At 54.3% G+C, this 25,156-nt stretch overlaps 1 protein-coding gene across 8 annotated transcripts in view; it reads right to left on the bottom strand.

Annotated features, from left to right (window-relative positions):
- Positions 1-25,156, bottom strand: part of PRKAR1B (protein kinase cAMP-dependent type I regulatory subunit beta) — an 87,100-nt gene that overhangs the window by 38,386 nt on the left and 23,558 nt on the right. The window lies entirely within an intron of this gene.

Genomic DNA, 25,156 nt, shown 5'->3' with positions numbered 1-25,156 from the left:
ACCTAGTCTATCATACAGATACTGTAAGCTAACCCACATATGTGGAATCTAAAAAAAAAAAAAAAAAAGGTTCTAATGAACCTAGGGGCAGGACAGGAATAAAGACGCAAATGTAGAGAATGGACTTGAGGACATGGGGAGGGGGAAGGGTAAGCTGGGACGAAGTGACAGAGTGGCATGGACATACCTACACTACCACATGTAAAATAGATAGTTAGTGGGAAGCAGCCACATAGCACAGGGAGAGCAGCTCGGTGCTTTGTGACCACCTAGAGGGGTGGGATAGGGAGGGTGGGAGGGAGACGCAAGAGGGAGGAGATATGGGGATATATGTATATATATAGCTGATTCACTTTGTGATACAGCAGAAACTAACACACCATTGTAAAGCAATTATACTCCAATAAAGATGTTAAAAAAAATAAAATAAAATAAAGCTAATTCTTGACTTGCAAGTAAATGTTTAGAACACGTCCTGCTGGTAAGTTACTTGTTTTGACCTTGGAAACAAGACCTTCGAAGCTACAGTCAAGTCAGCAGCCAAGGCCACCTAAGCCTTCACTTCACCTTGACCTTAGCTAAGCAGCAAAGTGTCTCTGAAAACAATTCTAAGGCAAGAAGGGAAGGCACCAGCCGGGGGGGGGGCCTCCCTCGACCCTGAGATGCACCCGAGCCCTGGGGGTGGGCGCCGGGCGTGCCTGGTTCCCAGCTCCTGGTGGCACCCACCCCCCTGGGAGGGCCACGTGGCCCCCCGACACCTTCTGGGGTGTGATCGGTTCTGGGTGTCACCTGCTGTCCCCACCCTGGCAGAAGCCAGACCCTGGCCCTGAGGCCTTGGGGGTGTGAACACATTGCCATGGAAACCGGGCCTTCTCCCACAGGCCATCTCTTCAGAATGAGGGTGAAAAATGTTCTCTGATGGTCGGAGAACACCCACTCCTGGGGTGAAATACCAGCCAACTCCTTCCGGCTTCCGTGATCTGACCTCAAACCTGCTCTCAGGGTGGGTGGCCTCCCAGATTAGACTGCGTGGGGCTGGGGACCAGGGGACGGTGTGGGATGGGCAGCCTTGTGTGGCCCCAAAGCCCACGGCCCAGCAGACTGGCCTTGCAGTGGCTCAGACCAGCCCAGGCTGTGCCGACGTCCCACCACACTCACCAGCCATACCCCTCTCCCCTGTAGGAGGCAGGTGCCCCAGGGGCCCCAGGGTCCTGGGGTCAAGGCCCTGGAAGCTTGCCCATGGGGGCGTGTCTTATAAAATGCCACTGTGCCCTCAAGCGACCAAGAAGATCACCCGGGAAGGACTCACTCACCAAAGTGCTGCGAAGCCCTGGCGGCCCACCCTCCACGCTGAGCCTCAGATACCGACTCTGTAGCTCACGGGGCCACCGCAGACCCTTCCAGCACAGAGCATGGGCAGGCCTGTCCACAGTCACTTGGCAGGGCCGCACAGACATAGACCCCAGTTCTGGGACCAGCCCAGCGCTCAGCCGGCCAGAGAGCACCAGCCTCCTTCTGGACGACGGGGCTGGTGGGAGAGACCAGGCGGCTCGCTGTGCTCCAGGTTCTAGGGAAGCAGAGCCCTTCCCACTCTCCCCGTCCTCCTCCTGGGACACCCCACCTCTGCCCCGCTCTCTAACAGCAGGCACATGTCGGGGGGACAGACCTGGACCCCTCCCTCATCCCCCATCAGCCTCCCGCTCGGCCACCCACTCAGCAGCAGACCCCAATGTTCCCGATGGAACCACAAACTGCATCTGGCCACGCCAGCATTTAGTGGGACCTACTAGCATCTTAAACCTCAGATGAAGATTTGTGTCCAAGTTCATGACACTGGTGATCCGCTCTTGTTGACAATTTCTCCCCCTTCTACCCACTTCCCCCGTCCCCCTTGCACTGGTGCTTGTTCTGAAATTTGAGGGATTTCCTTTTCATTGTATGCTTTCTCTCACAACGTGGAATCTTGAGCTATATGCATGTACTTTAAATTTACCCCCAAACGGCATCGTGCTACAGATCCCACCCTGTTTCTTCCATTTTTTCAGGAGCATATCTCGGCTTTACTCAGGCTGCCTTCTCGCTGTGCCCTCATGTGGCAGAGAGCGAGCGTGCAAGGCTCTCTGGTGTCTTCTTAAAAGGGCACTAATCCCACCATTGGGGGCCCACCCTCCTGACCTCACCTAAACCCAATCACCTCCCAAAGGCCTGCCTCCAAATGCCATCACATTGGGGCTTAGGGCTTCAATAAGTGAATCTGGGGGACACGGTTCAGTCCATAGCAATTAACTTCTGCCAAATAGTTTTTGGGTTCATATTTAGGCCTTTTGTCCGTGAGGAAGGGGATCTGGTTTGTTTTTCCCCAGATGGTTAGCCAGTTTTCCCAACAACACCCACTAATGGCTCCATCCTGGTATTACAGTTACACAGCACATACTCTATGTGTCTGTTATGGGCTGATTTGTGTGTCCCTCCAAATTCATATGAAATTCATACAATATGCTGAGCAGCTTTCTCCTGTTTTCTATTTTCTGGAGCAACTCGTAAAAGGGTGGACAGTTTGTTGAAGTTTGACAGAATTCACCCATAAAACCTTTGGGACTTGAGTCTGTTTGGAAGGGAAGGTCTTTGGTCACCACTGAATTTTCTTTAGTGCTTTATTGATTCTTCATGGGCCAATTTTGGCCCCATTTTCAAAGTTAGCCCCAACATTTAAAACTTGAGAGAGTAATAAATATCCAAATTTTTGGCTTTTCTTTGGGAAAAAAAAAGGAAGATCTAGCAACGTGGGGCCTTTGTTCTCATGAAGCAAGAACTCAGACCCCTTCCCACCCTGGTGGGAGCACATGCTCTGTCTGCCACAATCCCTACATCACCTGACTCCTGACCCCCAGCCTCCGCTTACAGCCCCTGCCTAAGGGGCCCACTGTCCAGTGGGGGGGACAGATGTACATGTGGGCCTTCATCACAAGGAGTGTGGTCATCCCTGTGACAAACGCTCCCTTGATGGCAACCCAGAGAGCTGGTGCCACCCCAAAACTTGCCTGGAGGGGCCCAGGGGCTGAGTCGCCCAGGAGTTAACCCACTTGCAGAATGGGCACAGCTCACGGCATGATGGGAGATTAACCAAGAGGACCCCACTCCTGGAACCCTCCCGATCAGGAGCCACCGTGATTATTTCTGCTGGCTCCAAACCCTGTGCACACGGCCGCTCCGAGCCCCTTCTCCCAACCCCGGGAATGATGCCAAAGAAGCACTCCGCGCCCCTGAGCTCAGCCAGTCTCATGATCCAGTTATGGCTCTTTTATTCCCTTTTATTGGCTGACATTTCTAATATATAGCCGAACTGCTGCTGCAGGTGGCCTGACAGGTAAACACCTCCTGCCCCCACCCCTGCAAAGAAACCCGCAGAAGCAAACAGGTTGGACCAGTTCTCAGAGTGAGGCCACCCAAGTGCAGCAGAGGACAGAGGACGGGAGAGAGGTGCCCACAGCCAATCAGAGCTGCGCCTGCCCCAAGCACCTGCCCCCCCTCCGAGGTGGGAATGAGGATCCCTGCACCCCAGCCGCACAGAAAACCTGCCACTCCCCCCACGCACCACCCCCCCGCCCTTCCCCGGCTCCAACAATCTGCCCCTCTGCATTCTGTAAGGACGGGAATGGGAGCAGAATTCTTGTGATTTTAAGCAAAAGCGCTGTGACAATGACCACAGGAACACCTCCACTCATAAGGAAAAAACTCCATGAGCATTTCCAATATTTCTGTGTCTATATTTCTTTAAACGTTTTATTTTGAAAAACGTCAAACTTTCAGAAGCATGGGAGTGGGGGATGTCAGAGCCAGGATGCGTGTTTATACCCCCGGCTGGTGATGTCGCAAGACCAGCTCATAACATGGTGCAGACGCTCCAGCAGCGGGTCAGCACAGAGTGCACGCGTGTGGTGACAAGGACCAGGAGGGAATAATGAGCGATGTGGACAACATTAATAAAAAGGTCCCACTGAGTGCAGAAAACGTGTTCGAGTGCGTACGAGTGTGCTTCCTGACTTCAGAATGATGCCACCAAGGGAAAAAGTGCACCTGACATTGGAAACGGTTCTCAAAGCCCTACGCCTGCTGCCTTTTGCCTTGGGAGAACTTCTTTCCTTTGCTGGCCCGGGCTCACGGTCAATGTTATTCACGTTCCAGGAACCAGCCTGGAGCCGCAGGCAAAGCTCTGGTGCCCGAGCACCACGGGGACACCTTGTTTTCTGCTGCATGTCACAGCCCGGGTAACAGAGGGGCTTTCGTCTGCTGGGAGCCAGCGCCCCGACAGGGTGCCTGGCTTATGTTTAGGCTTTTCCACTGTTTGGGTGAAACTGACTGCAAGTTTCCAAATAGTTCTCTCTAAACAGCAATAACTCAAGCGTAGCTGTTCACTGCAGTGGACGTGGGGCGGCCCACTCCCTGCTGGGGCATCGAGAGCACAATGTTTATAAATCCCAGGAGCCTCTGCCTCAGGCAGCCCGAAGCCACCTCGTCTGTGGCTGCTTCCTCCACCCCGATGCCTGGCACTGGGGAAAAGCACACAAATGCCTGGGGTTCCATAGGGAGCACATCCATGGTCCCAGGTGTGCCAGCTGAGCGTTACACCTGAACAAATTAATACATGTGACTCACACAGCATCGGCCCTCAGACCACAATGGAGTTAAACTAGAAATCAATAACAGAAACATAACTTAAAATCCCGAAGGATTTGCAGATTAAGCAACACACTTCTAAATAATACATGGGTGGAAGAAGAAGGCTCCAGAGAAATTGAAAATATGTTTAACTAAATGAAAATGAAAACGCAACTTACCAAAATTTGCGGGATGCAGCAAAAGCAATGCTTAGAGGAAAACTTACAGCATTGAAAGCATACATTTGAAAAGGAGAAAGATCTAAAATCAATAACCTAAGGAAACTAGAAAAAGAAAAGCAAATTAAACCTAAAGCAGGCAAAAGAAAAGAAGTAATAAAAATTAGAGCAGAATTTAAAATAGGAAATTTAAATAAATAAATAAATAAATAAAATAGGAAATTAACAGAGAAAAATCAATGAAACCAAAGCTGGTTCTTTGAAAAGATCAATAAAAACCTATAAACCCCTAGCCATGGTAACAAAAAAAGGGGAGGGGTGGGGTGGGGAGGAGAGATTGAGAGAGAGAGAGAGAATACACAAATAATGAATGCCACAAATGAGAGAAAAGACATCACTACAGATCCCATGGACATGGAAAGGATAATAAAGGGAGACCATGAACAACTCTGTGCCCACAAATTTGCTAACTTAGATGAAAGGGACCAGTTCTTTGAAAGACACAATCTGCTAAAACACACAAGAAGAAATAGATAATACAACCTATTAAAGAAATTGAATCAATAAATATTCAACTACCAAAACAGAAAGCACAGGCCCAGATGGGTTCACTAGTGAATTCTATCAAACACTGAAGTTAGAAATCATACCAATTCTCTACAATCTCTTCCAGAAGTATTTAGAAGCAGAGGGAACACTTTCTAACTCATTCTATGAGGCCAGAATTACTCTAATACCAAAACCAGACCAAGATATTACAAGAAAGGAAAATTACAGACCACTATCTCATGAACATGGATGTAAAAATCATCAACAAAATGCAGGCAAATCAAATCCAACTCTGTATTAAAAGATTTATACACCACAAATAAATGGAATTCATTCCAGGTATGCAAGGCTTGTTCAACATTCAAAAATCAATGATAATGAATCACATCAAAGGGCTAAAGAAGAAAAATCATATCAACAGATGCATAAGAAGCATTTGACAAAACTGAATACCCATTCATGATAAAAACTCTCAGAAAAATAAGAATATGGAGAATTCCCTCAAGTTGATAAAGAAGAGCTCTGGAAACCCTACAGTTAACGTCATACCTAGTGGTGAAAAACTAGATGCTTTCCCCCTAAGATGGAGATTCAAGCCAAATATATCCCCCTCACCACTCTTTTTCAACATCATACTGGAAAAGCCCTAGCTACTGCAATAAGACAAGAAAAGGAAATGAAAGGTATACAGACTGGAGGGAATTCCCTGGTGGGCCAGTGGTTAGGACTCCATGCCTCCACTGCCAGGGGCCCAGGTTTGATCCCTGGTTGGGGAACTAAGATCCTGCAAGCCGTGTGGTGTGGCCAAAAAAAAAAAGTATACAGACTACAAAGGAAGAAATAAAACTGTCTGTTTGCAGATGACATGACTGTCTATGTAAAAAATCCTGAAGAATAAAAAACAAAAGCAAAACCCATTGGAACTAATAAGTGATTACAGCAAGGCTGCAGGATACAAGGTTAACATGCAAAAATCAATCACTTTCCTATATGTTAGCAATGAACAAGTGGAATTTAAAATTAAAAATACAATACCATTTACATTAGCACCCCCCAAATTAAAATACTTAGGTGTAAACCTAACAAAATATGCACAAGATCTGTATGAGGAAAACTACCAAACTGATGAACAAAATTTCAAAACTAAATAAATGCTGGGCCAGCCCGCTCTCCCCACCTCACCCTGTCACAGGGTAACAGCTGTGGTCAGAGCCAGAGTGAGAAAACCATTGCCCTCCCTCGACACCTTGCAGAGACCCTGCAGAAGCGCCGATGCCGCTTGGTGCACAGCCATCAGCAGTGACACGGCCTCTGCGGGCCCCAGGCCGGCAGTCCGAGCGCCACCGAGGCAGCAAATGGTTCTGCCTGCTCCCAGGCAGGCCCCGCATCCCACGCTGTAACCGAGCTTGGGGCTGGAAATCTCATCACCACGTCTGCACCGACAGCTCAGAAACAGGGCCCGGGAGCTGAGGGGAGAAGCCCCCGCATGCAACACTGCCGGCCGCAAAGCCTACCCTGCCACGTCGGGCATCACGACACTGGGGTTCTGGATCCTTCTTCAAGGGTTTCATTCCTGGCGGAAGAGACGCAGCTGCCGGTCGCCCAGCGGGGCCACCCGGGAGGTGTCTGGGCAGCCCGGCCGGCGGCGGCTCCCAGGCTGGGGTACGAGGAGCAGCGCAGGAGGGCGCCGGGTCCTGAGACCCACAGGGCCTGGGTCAGCGTGGCCGCCCGGCTGGCTGGAGAGGAGCGAGCACGTCCACCCTGCGGACCTGGACTCACTGGCTGTAAGACGGGGCGTCCTCGCCGAGCAGCACAGGGGCTCCCAGAGCTCCCCGCCCCCGCCCACCTCTCCCGCTGAACAGCCCGCGCTGACCTCCAGGAGATCCTCGGCTCCTCCGTCACCTCCAGGGAGGGTCCTCGGTTCACAGTCTCGTCTGCATAGCAGGTGGTGCCTCAACCTGGCCCGACCCCTAAGGGACCAGCGCTGGTCCTATGCGGAGGCCACATCTTGGGAACCCCAGGCCACCGTGCACTACAGGATGCCATCATCACAGAGCGGGTGTGACCCCCATGTGAAAGCTGACAACGTGGGAGCCCCCTTCCCCCAATGCCTCCACCCCGTGCAGGCCACGTCCAAGGTCAGGAGTGGAAAACACGGAGTCCTGGAGGCCTTCCCAGCCTGGCTCCCTCCTCCCTTCTCATCACTTCCCAGGATAGGAAACGTTTTCCAGGATAAAAGGCTTCTTACTTATTTTAAACCCATTGGGCCCAAGGATCTATCACAAGGTCCAGACAGCGGTGCAATCAGGGCTGCCAGACCCGCTGAGTACGTGGGCGGGAGATGCCACAGCGCATCTGCCAGATCCCTGGAAACACCCACACCCAGGGCTCCGGGGGCTGGGGATGTGTGTTCTTTCCACGACTGCTAAACCAATCAGAGGCTGCTTCAAAGGGCTGGACGCAGGCCCACAGAGGGGGCAGTGGATGCACCCACCAGGGCCAGAGACCTGGCCGAGGCTGGGAGGGGGAAGGGCACAAACAGGGTCCGGCCAGGTGAGGGTGAGGCTGGCGATCACAGGTGAGCGGCTGAGAAGTGCCAGCAGCCTGCGGGGCTGGGGGTCTGGAGGGCTGAGAGGGAAGGAAACGCAGTTGGCCACGGTCCCAGAGGACACCCGTGACAGCGCCACGTGCGACAGCCACAAAACCACGTGCCTGCCCATCGTTGGGGTACCCTCTGCACATGTCCCTGGGCCCAGCACAGTCACCAAAAGGTCAGGGAGGCTGTGTCATCAACGTGGACAGTCTCAAGGACAAGTGCAAAGTGAGCGCCATGTGTGGGACAGAGCATGCAGGACACTACGGGAGCCCACGTGCCAGGACAGGACGGAGCCCTGGAGTGGCCCGCAAGTGGCAGCAGCCTTTGTACCACCCCGACCAGGCCAGCACGGACCCCACCACCTGTGACTTCATTAAAAACCATCATTTTATTTATTTATTTTTTAAAATAAATTTATTTATTTTTGGCTGCATTGGGTCTTCACTGCTGTGTGCGGGCTTTCTCTAGCTGCGGCGAGTGGGGGCTATGCTTTGTTGCGGTGCGCGGGCTTCTCATTGCGGTGGCTTCTCCTGTTGCAGAGCACGGGCTCTAGGCACGTGGGCTTCAGTAGTTGTGGCTCACGGGCTCAGTAGTTGTGGCTCGCGGGCTCTAGAGCGCAGGCTCAGTAGTTGTGGCTCACGGGCTCAGTAGTTGTGGCACACAGGCTCAGTAGTTGTGGCTCACAGGCTCTAGGTGCGCAGGCTTCAGTAGTTGTGGCTCACGGGCTCAGTAGTTGTGGCTCGCGGGCTCTAGAGCGCAGGCTCAGTAGTTGTGGTTCACGGGCTCTAGAGCGCAGGCTCAGTAGTTGTGGCTCACGGGCTCTAGAGCGCAGGCTCAGTAGTTGTGGCTCACGGGCTCTAGAGCACAGGCTCAGTAGTTGTGGCGCACTGGCTTAGCTGCTCCGTGGCATGTGGGATCTTCCTGGACCAGGGCTCGAACCCGTGTCCCCTGCATTGGCAGGCAGATTCTTAACCACTGCGCCACCAGGGAAGCCCAAAAACCATCATTTTAGACGTGCACGGCGTGCCACGTCTGGAAAGCCCCCCTCTCCTTTCCTTCGAGGGGCTGCTTGAGACCCCCGCACCCACGTGGACACACGTGCTCACACAGAGAGCACACGCTGGCTCGGGGACAACACCTCCCGCTGTTGCCCAGCCCGACAGCTGCCCCACGCCCGCACCCAGCCCCGCCTTGGGAGGCCATTCCGTGCCCCGGCTCAGGTCCCGCGCAGCCATCCGTGTCCGCCCCCAGCCAGCAGCCCTGGGCCCCCATTGGGTGGCGGCACTGGGCTCCGAGGGCGGGGGAGGCCGGTGGTCACGGGGCACACGAGGTGAAGCCGCCTCGGTCCACGGAGGCTTCAGGCTTCAGGACGTGCCGGGACTTTCTTCCCTGGTAAGGATCTCATTATATGCCGGCTGTATTTGTTTTTCCCCTTTGAGGCAATAAGACCAAGGGCACGGCCGCTTCACGCCGGCTGGTTCTCCCATGAAAGTGCCGGGGCTGGATTCTTCTGCGGACTCTCCGGGCCCAGCCGCCGTGGCTCGACACGCTTGGCGGTGCCTTGTGAACCAAGGCAGCTAGAGGGGCCCACGGCCACCCTTTCAGGCCTGGGAGCCGCCGAGCACGGCCACAGGCAGACCCCAATCTCAACCCCATGCGCCACCCCGAGGTACGGCAGTGGGCCTGGCGAGCAGCTTCCTCCTCCGTGAAATGGGCAGAGATGTGACCAAGCAGACGACGTGAGGGGATTTATCTCCTCCTATCACCTACGGCTCCAGCTCTGGAATAGCCCCAAAGACCCAGTGCTGTCAAAACCCTCTATAAACTGCCAAGGCGTGAGGTCCAGGATGCATGCCAGATGGAAAAGGCATGTGTTTAAGAAAGAGGGGAGGGGGTGTGAATCTCTGTGCACATCCGCTGACTCACTATCTTACTTACCGATCTGCTACTTCAACACACAGGCAAATCCTGTGAGTAAAAGGGTCCCCACAGGCCTTAGGAAGGAAGCTGAGTGACTGGCGGGGACACGGGGTAAATCAACGATCCTGCGGACACACCTTGTTGGTGGGCACGGCTTTGGAACCATGTTAATATTTTACACAATTATAAAAACAAGACTGGGATTTGAAAAACGATACTTACAAATCAAAAGTAAAAGGCAGCAAATGAACTGAAATGTGTATCCAACGGACGGCATCGCCTCCCAAAATGCAGATGCTTCAGGGCAAAATAAGCTGGAATAAAATCTTAAACAGCTTTTGCTGATCACATTGGTGGCACTAGTAACGGTCTTGTTACTCTAAGGTCGGGCGTGTGCGTGTGTGTGTTCGCAAGTGTGGTGCAATAAAGCAAAGAATTCTTTTGTTGGTGTCATTTAGAGCTGGCATTTTCAGCATGGGTGAAAAGAGATAAAGACATCAAATTAATCACGTTACATTACAAGGAAGGAAGGAAGGAAGCCAAGCCAGCCAACCTGTAGCCCTGAACTGGAACTGGAAGAATCAATATGAACTCATGAAATATTTTATCTTAAAAAAAAGTCCTAGTTCTGTGTGCAGAAAAAGCCCAGCAACAATGACAAATTGAAGCAGTGAGTACCCCCAGGGCCCAGAATGTGGTCTCTAAGTACAATTTCCCACCAAAAGGAACCTAGATTCTTTAGAGAAAAAACTGACTCCAGGTCTGGGGCAGAAAACATACAAGATGAGCCGGCAGCCTCTTGAAATACCAGAGAGGGGCTTCCCTGGTGGCGCAGTGGTTGAGAATCTGCCTGCCAATGCAGGGGACACGGGTTCGAGCCCTGGTCTGGGAGGATCCCACGTGCCGCGGAGCAACTGGGCCCGTGAGCCACAACTACTGAGCCTGCGCGTCTGGAGCCTGTGCTCCGCAACAAGAGAGGCCGCGACAGTGAGAGGCCCGCGCACCGCGATGAAGAGTGGCCCCCGCTTGCCGCAACTAGAGAAAGCCCTCGCACAGAAACGAAGACCCAACACAGCCATAAATAAATAAATAAAATTTTAAAAACCAAAACAAACAAACAAAAAACCTGACTTTAAGAAAAAAGAAATACCGGAAAGCAAGGAAAATGACAGAAAAGGTGAGGCTCAGGTCAGAGGAGGCGGGAGCCTCACGAAGACCCTCCCCCGGCCAGCGAGGGACAGTCTGGGCGTGACTCGGATAATAACCGCAGTGGGTGAAACAACAAAGTGGACTGAAGCCGGGGGGGCTGGGGAGGGACGGTGACCAGGAAGAACACAGACTCAGGAAAACCACAACTAATGAAGGTCCGTAAGGGGGGTGGTCGAGGTATGACGTTTACCCGGCCCTGAAGTCTGGCCCACCTCCCCTCCCCCTCCCATGCCCACCTGCCCTGCATCGGCCCTTTCGGTCATGGCTCCGGATCTGCAGATGCTCTGGGTTCCATGTTCTATATTCCTTGGTCCATGGTCCATGTTCCACGTTCCATGGCACTTCCTACGCTGCTGTGAGACCCGAATTCACTCTTTCCTAACCTAATGGACGCCGCGTGGCGGGCTGGGCCCTGGCACTGTGGGGCCAGTCCTCCTAAGTGGGCTTTGTCCACAAGTCCACGTGGCCTCCCGCTGGCTGCAGGCGAGGGGGGAGCCCGAGGCAGGCACCCCAGGGCAGGGACAGGACACCCCAGCCAGCGCGGAAGCCGAGCCCTGGACCGCCCCTCCCAGGCCCCCTGGCTCTCTCCCTCCCTCCCCTCCGGGGGTGGCCACAGCAGAGTCACCCCATTCAAAGCCCGGCCGTTTCCACCCATGCCCTGGCCACCCTCCAAGGCCATAAACGTGGGCGTGTGCAGGGCGGGCCGGCCTCTGGCGTCCGTCTTCTATTTCAAAGACCCCCTCCCGACATCCTCGCACCCAACCACAGGGGCTGCGGTCCCTAGAGGCACTGGGGTCTCCCCACACGGCCCCCCGCCCGGACGCCCTGCTCCCTGGGAGCCTTCCCCATGCTCCCTCCCACCCGATAACCCTGAACTCCTCCAACCCAGAAGTGGCCTCTGCATCCCACCCCCAGCATAGGCTCGGCACAGAGGACGCTGGGTGGACGGATGAAGGAATGAAGGAAGGAGGGAAGAGGGACGGGGGGGCGGGGGCGGGAACAGCACTCCCTCAAGAATCTGGGTCCCCCTCTCCGGGCCCAGCACCATCCTAGGAAATCTGACGTGTAGCTTCTCACTTTTCATTTGGCTTCTTGACAGGCTGAAATCTGGAAGCGGATCCTCAGAGGAACTGTGTATCTGGCCAAGGTTCCCAGCCAGACCTCGGTGGAGCTGGGCTCCAGACCCAACCCAGAAAGCTCTGCAGCTTCCTTACTGGGTCAGGCAGGAGGAGCCCGCGTCGTGGGCCCAGCTCGACCTCCTGCCGCCCCTGAGGTCAGCCCAGGGTGAGGGCACAAACGGGGCCACCCGCCTGGGTCTCCCCGTGTCCTCAAACCCTGAAGCTGCTCGCCCACCTTTGAAACAGTCGGGTGTGATGAGGGGCAAACGCCACACCCAAACTCCCTAGCCACTGCTCTGGGCACGTCAGAAATCGGGACAGGCTTTGAACCCGGGCTGTGGGTTAGCTAGGAATGTCGTGTCCCTGAAAGATCCTGGTGTGACAACCATCCCCTGACACCCTGAGGTGTGCTGAGGGGTTTAAGGGAGGGGTCACGTACTCCCATACGAAGCAAGGATAGTAAGAGTGACCATCGGCGTCACGGCAACAACGCTCAGACGCAGGAGACACAGAGCAAACGCGCGCGCACCCCGAAGCGTCAGCCAGCGAGGCCAGGGCGCGGGTCTACTCTGCTTGAAACTTTTCTCTCGGAAATATTTTCAAAACAAAAGTTTAAAATTTAATCAAAAGGCAAAAAAACAGATTTCACAAAAATCTGGACTTTCAGCTCCTCTGGGAAAATCTGGTACCTGGCCACCCAGGCCCACGCCCCAGGGCAGAGGCCGCCACGCTGGGGTCCTGCTTGCTGTAGGCCCCGCCCCCTGGTCAGCTTCCCCGCAGGCCCCCGAGTGTCCTGGACTCTGGGTCAGAAGCACGCTGACCTCCAGGCCTCGCTTCCCTCTGAGAACGGGGACCCGAGAGGGGCCGGCCACATAGTCTGAGGACCTGACTAGCGGTGGACACGGTCAAGCCGCTCCCTGGGACACTGGGATGCAGGCCTGGAGCCCGGAAGGCTGGGGACGAGTCAATGGCCTCCAAGATCCCCTGGGACCCTATCCTGCGAACAGCTTCAGAGAAACGCCCTCTCCCCCCGCCCTGTGAAGGCCGCAGGGGGGTCTGTGAACAGGGGGACAGAGGGACAAGCAGATAGATGGGACCCGCGGTCTTCTGGGGTAGAGCGAGGTGAGGCATGAGGCTGAGGGGCTCAGCAGCCAGGAAGAGGGTCCCGGACCAGCTGGGGCCTGGAAGGCCAACCACTGGGCCTCAGCCCGTCATCTGCGAAGTGGAGCGACTGACAGAGCTGCAGAAGCATCAGTGCCACGCCCGGCACGTGGCACGTGCACCAACGGCTACGACCACTGTGTCCCTGCCACCACGCGGCACTACACTCACCCGATGCCGGGCTCCTCCAACAGGGGCTGGGGGTCTGCTGCCAGCCCCGGCCAAGGAGGCCTGATCCCAGGGCCCCTCCTGCCCCACCGGAATGGTCCCTCCCTCTCCAACAGCTGGAGCACAGTGACCCCAGGTGGCCGGCACCTCCCAGCCAATGGCCACCAGCTGTAAGAAATAACACGGGGGCAGCCCGTGTGGCCGTCACCATCTCCCCAGAGGTAACACCTTGGGAGACCACAGCACAGCACCCAGGGTGCCAGCACTGATGCCGTCCAGATGCACCAGGACCCCACCCCAGCCCCTAACCCCTGGTCACCACCAATCTGTCCTCCGTTTCGATAATTCTGTCACCCTGAGAATGTTATTTTAATGGTGTCACGCAGGATGCAACCTTTGGAGACTGGCCTCGCTCGGCACACTCCCCTAGAGACTCACCCAGGCTGTCGTGTGTGTCAGGAATTTGTCCCCTTTTTAGGCTGGGTGCTCTTCCACGGCATCCACTCACCCCCTGAAGGGTCAGGGTCAGGGTCAGGGTCAGGGTCAGGGTCAGGGTCAGGGTTAGGGTCCCTAACCCTGGGTTGTTTCCAGTCTGGGACTATTATAAATAAAGCTGCTATGAGCAAAATTAACATACAGGTTTTCACGTGAACATGATTTTCCATCGTTCTGGGATAAATGCCCAAGAGTGCAATTTCTGGGTCACATGGCAGTTACATGTTTAGTTTTCTAAGAACCTACTAAAATGTTTTCCAGGCTGTAACAGCTGCCATTCCCACCGGCAACAGATGAGAGGCCCAGCTCCTCCTCGTCCTCGCCAGCGGTCTTCATTTCAACCATCCTGATGGGTGTAGAGTGATTTGCATTTCCCGCTGCCTGAGGAGCTGAACATCTCATGGGTTTCTTTTCCATCCGAGTGTCCTCTCCGGTCAAGCGTCTCTTCATGTCTTTGCCCAGTTTCTAACCGGATTACTTGGTTTTGTATTGTTGAATCGTGAGAGATCTTTATATGTTCTGGATACCAGTCCTCGTTCAGATGTGAGTCCGCAGCTTGTCTTCATCCCACGTTCCACGTGTCTCACGCTGCCCTCCCTGGAGGAGAAGGTCACCGCAGACACCTTGTATCCGCCGACCTTGCAACCCTGGCAGCACCCGAGTGCGCGTGGCACCCAGCAGGCACATAATAAATGCCGTGGAATGAGCATCTCCAGAAAACCGTGAGTTCCTCGATTTGGCACACTGTCATTTAAATTTCAGTCCCACGCCCAGATAAACAGTGCCGCGCGTGCTTAGCCGCGGAGTAACTTTCTCCCTAACTAGTCCCAGAGCCATCAGCAGAAGTTGGAGAACATGCCTCACAAAATTAAAAAACCATTTGGAGATCTCACCCTACTCTCCACATGGAGATAACACACTTAGTTGTGACTGACAGGCTGTCCCCCTGGGGCTCAGGATGGGCGAAGCCCCCGCCCCAAAGCCCAGAGCACTCTGGGCTCGGACCCTCTGCCTCGGGGGTGTAGGGACGAGGCTCCCTCTTCGCCAGGCCCCGCCACTCCCGCCCTGCTGCCCACCCACCTCCACTCCTGCCCACCAGAGCCCCCCAGAGCTTCCACAGCCAGCCCACCCTGCTGGGAACCCTGTCTTCTTCACGAGAGCATCGAAAAGAATGCAACACTGCAGGATTCATTTGCCAAAAAAAGTGCAAGACTTGTCCACTGAAAACGGCAGAGGATTTCTGAGAAACTAAAGATCTAGATAAACGGAAAGACATTCCTGTTCATCACTTAGAAGTCTCAATACTGACAAGACGCCAGTTCTGTATCAAATCGATCTATAAATTCAGTGCAGGCTTTTTAAATAGAAAGTTATCTAAAATTCATATGGAAATGCAAAGGCCCTAAAACAGCCCAGACGATTCTGAAAAAGAAGAACCAAGTGAGAGGGTTTACACGACCTGATTTCCAAACTCACTGTAAAGCCACAGCCATCGAGATTGTGTAGTGTTGGTGTGATGATATGGCACACAGATCAGTGGGACAGAACCGAGAGCCCAGAAATAAACTCTCACATTTATCATCAGTTGATTATTGATGAGGTGCCGAGACATGTCAATGAGGAAATAACAGTCTCTTCAACAAATGGTGCTAGGACACCCCGACGTCCACATAAGAACACCACGGCCTCAGACCCCTACCTCACACCACACACAAAAGGGACTCAAAGTGGATCACAGATCTAAATGGAAGAGCTAAAATGATAAAACTTCTAGAAGAAAACATGATAAAGTCTTCATTAACGTGGGTTAGGCAAAGAGTTCTTATATAAAACAACAGAAGCATGATTCTTGAAAGAAAAAATTGATAAACTGAACTTTAAAAGACATTGTGAAGAAGATGAAAAGACCGAAACACAGACCGGGAGAAAATATCTGTAAACCATATATCTCATTAAGGGCTTGTATCCAGAATATATGAGGCGCTCTTATAACTCAACAGTAAGAAGACCAAGAGCTCAAAAAATGAGCAAAAGATTTGAAGAGACATTTTGCCAAAGAAGTTGTACAGGAAAAGACACCCAATCTCCTTAGCCATCAGGGAAACGCAAATCAAACCCACCACGAGATGCCACAGCCATTAGAGTGACTATACTTGGAAGACAGACGGCCCGGAACCTCAGCAGGGATCAGAGAGGTGGGAACCTCGTCACTGCAGGTGGGCCTGGAAACGCACAGCCACTTCGGAAAAGTTAGACGTAAAGGTAGCCTCCAACCCAGAAATTCCACCGTTAGGAACCCACCCAAGAGAATCGGACACGTGGGTCCATGCAAAGACTTGTACAAGCATGTTCACAGACCCACGAGCCCCTGCCCGGCTCTGCCAGGCCCTGGGCTGTCGTCACCCCACACAGCGCACTGAGCCTCGGGTCTGCACGGGGCCGAGCAGGGGCAGGCAGGAGGGTGGACCAGGGTGCGGGGATGCTCTACGCGACGGAGATGACAGCTCCCGTGCCCGGAGCAGCCCTGAACCGTCAAGGAAGACCCATCTGAATCCTGCCTGCATCGCCCGCTCCGGGCTCCGGACGCCCCGCCCCAAGGGTGGACGCCGGCCAGGTAAGTCAGCTGTGCAGACGCACGTCTGGGCAAGGACAGAAGGAGGACACGGAAGTCCAAGTTCTCACCGGGTGGACCAGGCCAGGACCCGAGGTCCGGCTCCAAGGAGCTTCAGCACCACAAGCCCAGCCTCTCGGGGATATTTTTTTCTTTTTAATTTATTTATTAATTTATTTATTTTTGGCTGTGTTGGGTCTTCATTGCTGCGCATGGGCTTTCTCTAGTTGTGGCGAGCAGGGGCTACGCTTTGTGTGGTGCGTGGGCTTCTCATTGCGGTGGCTTCTCTTGTTGCGGAGCACGGGCTCCAGACGCGCAGGCTCAGTAGTTGTCGTGCACAGGTTTAGTTGCTCCGCGGCATGTGGGATCTTCCCGGCCCAGGGCTCGAACCTGTGTCCCCTCAATCGGCAGGCGCATTCTTAATCACTGTGCCACCAGGGAAGCCCTCGGGGATTTTTAAGGCACAATTTCAGCGCTTCTGGACGGACGTGGGGAAGTTTAGACTCGTGAGCTTTTCCGGTCCCGCAATTCTGAGCGCCGAGTAGCAAGACGAGGACACAGAGGTCGGAGCCTCTTCCTCCCAGGGTCCCAGCTAATGAACGGCAGCTATTAAATCACTGAAAAGAAGAGCAAAAACGCTGCTCCTCAAAGAGCTGCTCTCGGAATCATCGTTATTTCCACCCAATTAATTAAGCCTTGTCTTCCGTGAAAGCATCACTTGGAAATGGCCCTGTTCTGGGTCCAGACCCCTGAACTCGTGACAAGCCACACAAAATCACACGACGAGGAAATTGCTCGGAGGGGAGCCAAGCTCCACACTGCAGCACAGGTAATTAACAAGAAGCCATGTTAAACAAACTAAATTAAAAACGAGATTTAAATGCTTAAACTGGCCATCAGCCCCATCATAAAAGGAAGAGGTTTGAATCCAAAAGGTGCAGTAGCTGAGCTCACGGCTCCACAGTGAGAGGAGCAGAGAGGCCTAGCAGGGGACGCTCGGGGCCCCAGGCGGGGCCAGGAGGCCAGGCTTCCCCAAGAGGCAAGGCCAACGAGGACCAGAGGTGCGGGGCCACAGCACGAGGGCAGAAAACGAGCTTGGGGGTAAAGGGCCACCCCCGGCCACCTGACACCTCCCTCTGGACACCCAGCAGGCCAGGCTGCTCAAGCTTGTGTGGCCAGATCCGATCTCTCCACCTGCCACCTCCGCCCTCTAGGCCGCATCAACCCCGAGCTTGCAGGCTCCACCCTCCATCCAGGCCACCAGCCAAAGCCAGGGCCCAACCTGGCACTGTCACCAGTCTGTCCACTGCCCCCGCGCCACAGCCCGCCCTCCACCCGTCCTCCACCTGTGGCCCCCGTGATCAGGGACCCCAGCAGCCCCAATGCATGTGAACTAGACCCCCAGTCCCCACCTTGGTCCTCGAATGACCAGGGGCCTTTAATATGGCCACACGCTCTGTCCTTAAACATCTAAAACGTGTCACTGAACGTTTACACAGTTGCAAAAGGGAGGAATTTCTGGGCTACTGTAAATGCTGACGTTTTAGCTGCTGAAATTGCTTGTATCACTCTTTTAAACATAGACCAGGAAATAAAAATCTGTGGCGTCTCAGTTCACTTTACGTGTCATCGCGCCTGGGCCGAGGGACGCCCACTTAACTGGTGAGACGTGATTTCTAGGTGTGTCTGGGCTGGTGTCTGGGAAGAGATCAGCCTCTGAGTCCAGACCACGTGAAGACGGCCCTCCCCGTGGTGGGCGGCATCACCCCATCCCTTGTGGGCCCAACAGAACAGAAACGCAGATGATGGGAGGTCCGCTCTCCGCCTGAGCTGGACGTCCACCCTCCCCACCCCTGAGCATCCATCTCCGGGTTCTCGAGCGTCTGGACTCGGGCTGCACAGCCCCACTGGGCCCTGGGCATCCGGCTCACAGGCGGCACCTGGTGGGGCTTCGCGGCCTGCACGACCCCCAGAGCCAGCCCTACGTTAAACGTCCTCAGACATGTCTCTATCCTCCGGGTTCCGTTTCTCTGGAGAACCCTGATTTACCACAGGGACTGGACACCCACCAGCTCTTTAACCAAGAAATAGGGGGTGTAAAAAACCCTCTTAGCTGGTTGCTCCTTCTCTCCTTGAACAGATATTTCTACTGTTTTCCCACAGAACTTATCCTAATGTAAAAACACTTATGCTTGAAAGTATTTTATCAATCACCCTGCCATGCTGCTCTGGAAGAAATGTGTGAATCTTTGCAATTTTTTCCTATAACAAGAAGACTATAAGTATTAAAATTTTCCTTCAAGACTGAGTTTTTTAAATTATTGGCAGGGACTTCCCTGGCGGCGCAGTGGTTAAGAATCCGCCTGCCAATGCAGGGGACACGGGTTCGAGCCCTGGTCCGGGAAGATCCCACATGCTGCAGAGCAACTAAGCCCTGTGCACCCCAACTACTGAAGCCCACACGCCTGGAGCCTGTGCTCCTCAACAGGAGAGGCCACCGCAATGAGAGGCCCGTGCACCGCAACAAAGAGTAGCCCCTGCTTGCCACAACTAGAGAAAGCTCGCGCGCAGCAACAAAGACCCAATGCAGCCAAAAATAAATAAATTTTTTTAAAAAAATTATTGGCACGGAGCTGACTAAAAGTAAATACATTAAATTTTGATAAATAAATATTAAATTGAAAAAGTAAAACTGTTTTGGAAATACATCATTTAGAGTACTTATACGATGTTGATTTGTAGCGCCTTATTGAAAGCAATCTGGTTGTCCCAGTGTTTGGTGGCCCGAAGCACCTGGGGGCAGCCCACCCAGGGAAGACCCAGGGTGAGAGCTGGGCGTCCCCTTTGAATGGGAGGAGGCTGATCTTGAGAAAGACGGGGAAAGGCTGGTCTCGGCTGCAGACACCGTCCCTGGCAGGTCGGTCCAGAGCTCAAAGCCAGAGGCCAAGACCTGGGACTCAGACCCTGCCTGCGCAGCCCCTGGAGGCTCACACCAGGGTCTCCATGGCCGGCCCGGGACCATGGCCCTCAGCAGTGGCAGGACCTGCTGCTGGCCCTCCCGGCCTGGCCATTTCTGACCCCCAGGCTCTTTCTGGCCCTCAGACTGTCCCTCTGCCAGAAACTCGCTTCCCCTGCCCCTCATACTTGCCAAGTTTCAGGTTGAAACACCCCCTCCTCCAAGAGGAGCTCCCTGGCTGTTCTGTCCAGCAGAGACCTCGCCCATCCCCGCTCAGGTGTATCTCCTGCACGCCCCCTCCCCTGCCCGCCTGCTCACTGCCCTAGGATAGCACCAGACACCCGCTGGACGGCCAGGTGAACGGGAGTGGCTCCTGCCTGGGGACCGTGGCTTTCCTGTCTTCCTGGGCAGAGGGAACATTCCTGAAGCTCACAGAGGTTACATCACTTGCCAAGGTCATGCAGCCAGCAAACAGCAAGGCCAGGACAAGTCCAAGGTCGTCTAGCGCCAGCCATGCTCCCAACCCCGGCTTCTGGAGGTCTTAGCCTCCTCCTAATAGCAAAGCAGCCCCTAACATCACCACCTCTCAGGGCCAGAAGCTCAGAAGCCCGGGGGCCATGGGCCATGTAGGCCCTGCTGCTTTCCAGAAGCTTCCCTGGGCTCCTCCCCACAGCGCCCCGCCTGGACGTGCACGCAGCCAAGTAAGGGGCCCGCAGAGGGAGCCACCTTTCCCAAATGGGGAGCAGGGAAGAGCCCTGAGGACCGGCTGGACCCTGGCCTGGCCGAGCGGGGACCATACGCAGGTCGCTTCACCCCCGAGTCCCCACCTCCTCACCTATAAAACGGACAGAGATTAAGACACACCTGCAGGGTCACCGTGAGACACGGATGGAATCAGGTATCTCAGGTGCTCGCGGGGCGGCGTGGATGAAGCTGCGATAGATGCAGAATCAATACCAGCCACGTCCTCCTTGGAAGGACCTGAGACACCAAATGCTTTTGGAAGAAAACTGCCCTTGGCTCCCGGGGCCCCAGGCTACACGTTGTGCAGCCGCACGTGTCCCACAAACGCTCCCACGGGAGAACCCACGGGAGCCCTCTTGGGAGGCAGCTCCTCGCCACATGGAGGTTCCAGCCCCGGCCCGCCCCCCAGCAGCCCCCCCAGCGAAGCTAAGCCAGGAGGCGGAGCAGCCCGCCTGACCCCACCTGTAAAGTGGCGAGGGTCCCAGGGTCACGTCTAAACCAGGCTCTTTGGTCAGTGGTGCAGGGCTGGACTTCCCTGAGCCTCCTCTTAGACTTGGGTTACAGGGTCCAGCCACAGCGACTTAACAAACAGACTCAGGCAGACTGGGTGAAAACAAGGTCCACGCCTAAGGCCCATAGTGCACTCAATCCCTTCCCAAACCATGTGGTGCGACACAGCTGGGAGGGGCAGGAGTGCCGGAGAGTCCACAACACCCATCACAGGTGGTTCCTAGGAAGGCCAGTTGAAAGGTTAAATGAGCTACACACACCTAACGTGGTGTTATAATTCGTGCTCACCACCACCACCACCACCATCATCATCATCACCACCATCATCATCACCATCATCACCACCACCACCACCACCACCATCATCATCATCACCAGCATCATCACCATCATCACTAACATCATCATCACCATCATCACCATTATCATCATCATCACCAGCATCATCACCATCATCACTAACATCATCATCACCATCACCACTATCATCACCATCATCACCATCATCATCATCACCATCATCATCACCATCATCACCATTATCATCACCATCATCATCATCATCACCACCATCATCATCATCATCATCACCATCATCACCATCATCATCACCAGCATCATCACCATCATCACCATCATCACCATCATCATCATCATCACCATCATCACCATCATCACCATCATCACCACCATCATCATCATCATCACCACCATCATCATCATCACCATCATCACCATCATCACCATCATCATCATCATCATCACCACCATCATCATCATCACCATCATCACCATCATCACCATCATCACCATCATCATCATCATCATCACCACCATCATCATCATCACCATCATCACCATCATCACCATCATCACCATCATCATCACCATCATCACCACCATCATCATCATCACCATCATCACCATCATCACCATCATCACCATCATCATCATCATCATCACCACCATCATCATCATCACCATCATCACCATCATCATCACCATCATCACCATTATCATCATCATCACCAGCATCATCACCATCATCACCATCATCATCATCATCATCATCATCACCATCATCACCATCATCATCATCATCACCATCATCATCACCATCATCACCACCTTCATCATCACCATCACCACCATCATCATCCCCATCATCACTAACATCATCATCACCATCACCACCACCACCATCATCACCACCATTATATCATCATCATTGTCACCATCACCATCATCACGATCATCATCACCATCACCATCACCATCATCATCAACATCACCATCATCACTGCTGTTGCCTAAAAGGAATCCCATAACCAAGACAGGGACCCAGAACTGCAGGCAAACATCAGGACTGAGCCATCCCAGGCTAGACCCAGCCCCTTCCTTTACACATTCAGAACTAACCAACACTGACCACCTCCAATGGTACCACCCTGGTTCAAGACACCATCATCTCACCTGGGTTAGCAAAACAACCTCTCAACTGGTTTTTCTACTTCTCCTTGGTCCCCTACACCTTCTACTCTGAACACAGGGTTAGACTGACCCTACGCAAATGGAAGTCCTGACAGGCTAGCTATACGCTCAAGCCTTCCAGAGGCTCCCATCTCAGAGTAGAAGCTGGAGCCCTCACAGTGACCCAGAAGGCCCTATGTGTTTAGCTTCATTGTGTCTGTGTCCGCATTGCCTATTCCTGGCCTCTTTCCTGGCTCTGCTCTAGCCTCACTGACCTCTTTGCTGATTCTTGAACATTCCAGGCATGCTCCTGACCACAGGGCCTTTGCACCTGCACCCCTGCTGCATGAATGCTCTTTCCCCAATTGCCTGCCTGGTCTCCTTCCTCTTTCCCTCGGGTTTTTCTTCAAACCTCCTTCCGAACAAGGCCTCCCAGGCCACCCCATTCCCCACTCCTCCCTAGAACCTCCCCCACCTCACGCACCGTGTCCTCCAGCCATTTACTTGTCGGCTCTTCATCTCTCCCCCAAGAATGGAGCTCCACGGTGGGGAGGGTGGCTCTGTTCACAGCACACCTCTGGCCCCTGGAGCAGGATGTGCCGTGAAGGAGACACCACACCTGTGAGATGCACGGCTAAGCGCGGCCTCCGCCACAGGGCACATCTCCAGCTGCCACCTATGACGCACAGTCCAGAGACACCTCTGGACATAGGAGAGCCGCCCTGGGCAAGGGTCCCTCCTCCTCACACTGGGGCTGAGGACAACCGTACCTCACAGGTCCACTGGGTGCCACGGGATGGGGCGAACGGCTGCTCACAGGGCCAAAGGCCACGCGGACAGGAGTAGCGGACCTTCCGCGGCAGGAAGCGGCCCACGTGCCTCTGAGAGACGAGGACCCCCTCTGAGCACACGAGGGCCTCGCAGGCCACGTCCACCTGCCCCCAGGAGCAGCGTCCCCAGAGCTGTGTCTCCTCTGAGGGAAGAGCAGCACGCCTCTCCCCACCTGCTCCCAGCACCGGCCCCGACGGCCAGGCTCAGCCTCGCCGCATCCCAGGACTCGTGTCCACAGTCGAGGGGCAAGAAACCTAGCAAGTTACAGGGTGGGAGGAGCCCAGGGAGCCAAAGGGTTAAAGGGCTCCGTGTCCAACGGCCTGAAAACTAGGATGGAGCAGCTGACAGAAACGGTGTGTCCTCCCCACAGCTGTTCCCGGAATCAAAGCGCATCTTTGTTTGCCCGACTCTTAGCAACTGTTGCATTTCCTGAAGGACACGCGTGAACCAGCTGTCATCTCACAAGATGCAACGCGGGGTGGGCTGGATCCTCAGCGAAACGAGAAAACACCGACTGTCGGGGGGCGGGGGGGTCCTGGCTGTTCCCACCCGTGTCCGCAAGCGCCACGAAGGGGACCCACCTCAGTAGACGGGAACGCGGACCCCCAGGCAGGACCCGTTTCAGAAGCAGAGCCGCAGAGAGCAGCCCGCACACGACCTAGCGAGAAAGCCGCCCCCAGTGCGCCTACGGGATGCGAGGTGACCGTGAGGACAGGAAACCGTAACAAAAAGGAGCGCCGTGCACTGAAACGTTCGCAGGTGGAACTGGCTGATGGCTGAACTTTGTCTCCAGTGGTCCAGGGCGGGGGCGGGGGTGGGAAGGAGGGAGAGACCAGACCGGCCATGACCGACGTCCTGAAGCCGGGGCTCGTCACACTGTTCTCGCCGCTGTCGCAGCCAAGGACGTACCCAGCCCCCACACCCCGGCAGCCAGACGCTAAACAATGGTCATTTTTAACCTAACAGAGAATCACCGAAATGCTTTTCATGACACCAGACAAAAGAAGTTCCTTGGTAGTAAGAAACATACACCACACACACACATACCACACACCACATACACACACACCACATACACACACACACACCACACACACACCACACACACACCACATACACACACACACCCCACACACCACACACACTCCACACACCACATACACACACACAACCACACCCCACACACACCATGAACACACCCCACACACACCACATACACACACACACACCACACACACACCCCACACACACCCCACGCACCACATACACACACACAACCACACCCCACACACACCATGAACACACCCCACACACACCACATACACACACACACACCACACACACACCACACACACACCACATACAAACACACACACACTCCACACACACCCCCCACACACACACCCCACGCACCACATACACACACACAACCACACCACACACACCACACACACACACACACCACACACACACCACACCACATATACACACAACCACACCACACACACCACACACCACATACACACACACACCACACACACACCACATATACACACAACCACACCACACACACACAACACACACACACCACACACACCACATATACACACACACCACACACACATAACACGAACACACCAAACACACACACCATGAACACACCACACACACACACCACACACACACCACACACACACATGAACACACACACACCCCCACACACACACCACATACACACATACACACACACCACACACACCACATACCACGAACACACACACACACACATACCATGAACACACCACATACAAACACACACACACACACTCTCCAGCAGAAGGCAGGGTCACCTCCCTGCCACACCTTCCAGAACGTGAAGCCGGCCCCTCCGAGGTCCAAGAGGAACAGGGCGGGCTGTGGGGCCACTGTGAGACCACATCCGGGAAGACGCCCCAGAAACTGTCCACGCAGGGAAGACAT

The sequence above is a fragment of the Balaenoptera physalus genome (assembly GCF_965194825.1).
Source record: "Balaenoptera physalus genome assembly, chromosome: 16".
NCBI classification, from domain to species: Eukaryota; Metazoa; Chordata; class Mammalia; order Artiodactyla; family Balaenopteridae; genus Balaenoptera; species Balaenoptera physalus.
The sequence above is the reverse complement of the archived record's forward strand: the minus strand, read 5'-3'. Positions and strand labels throughout refer to the sequence as shown.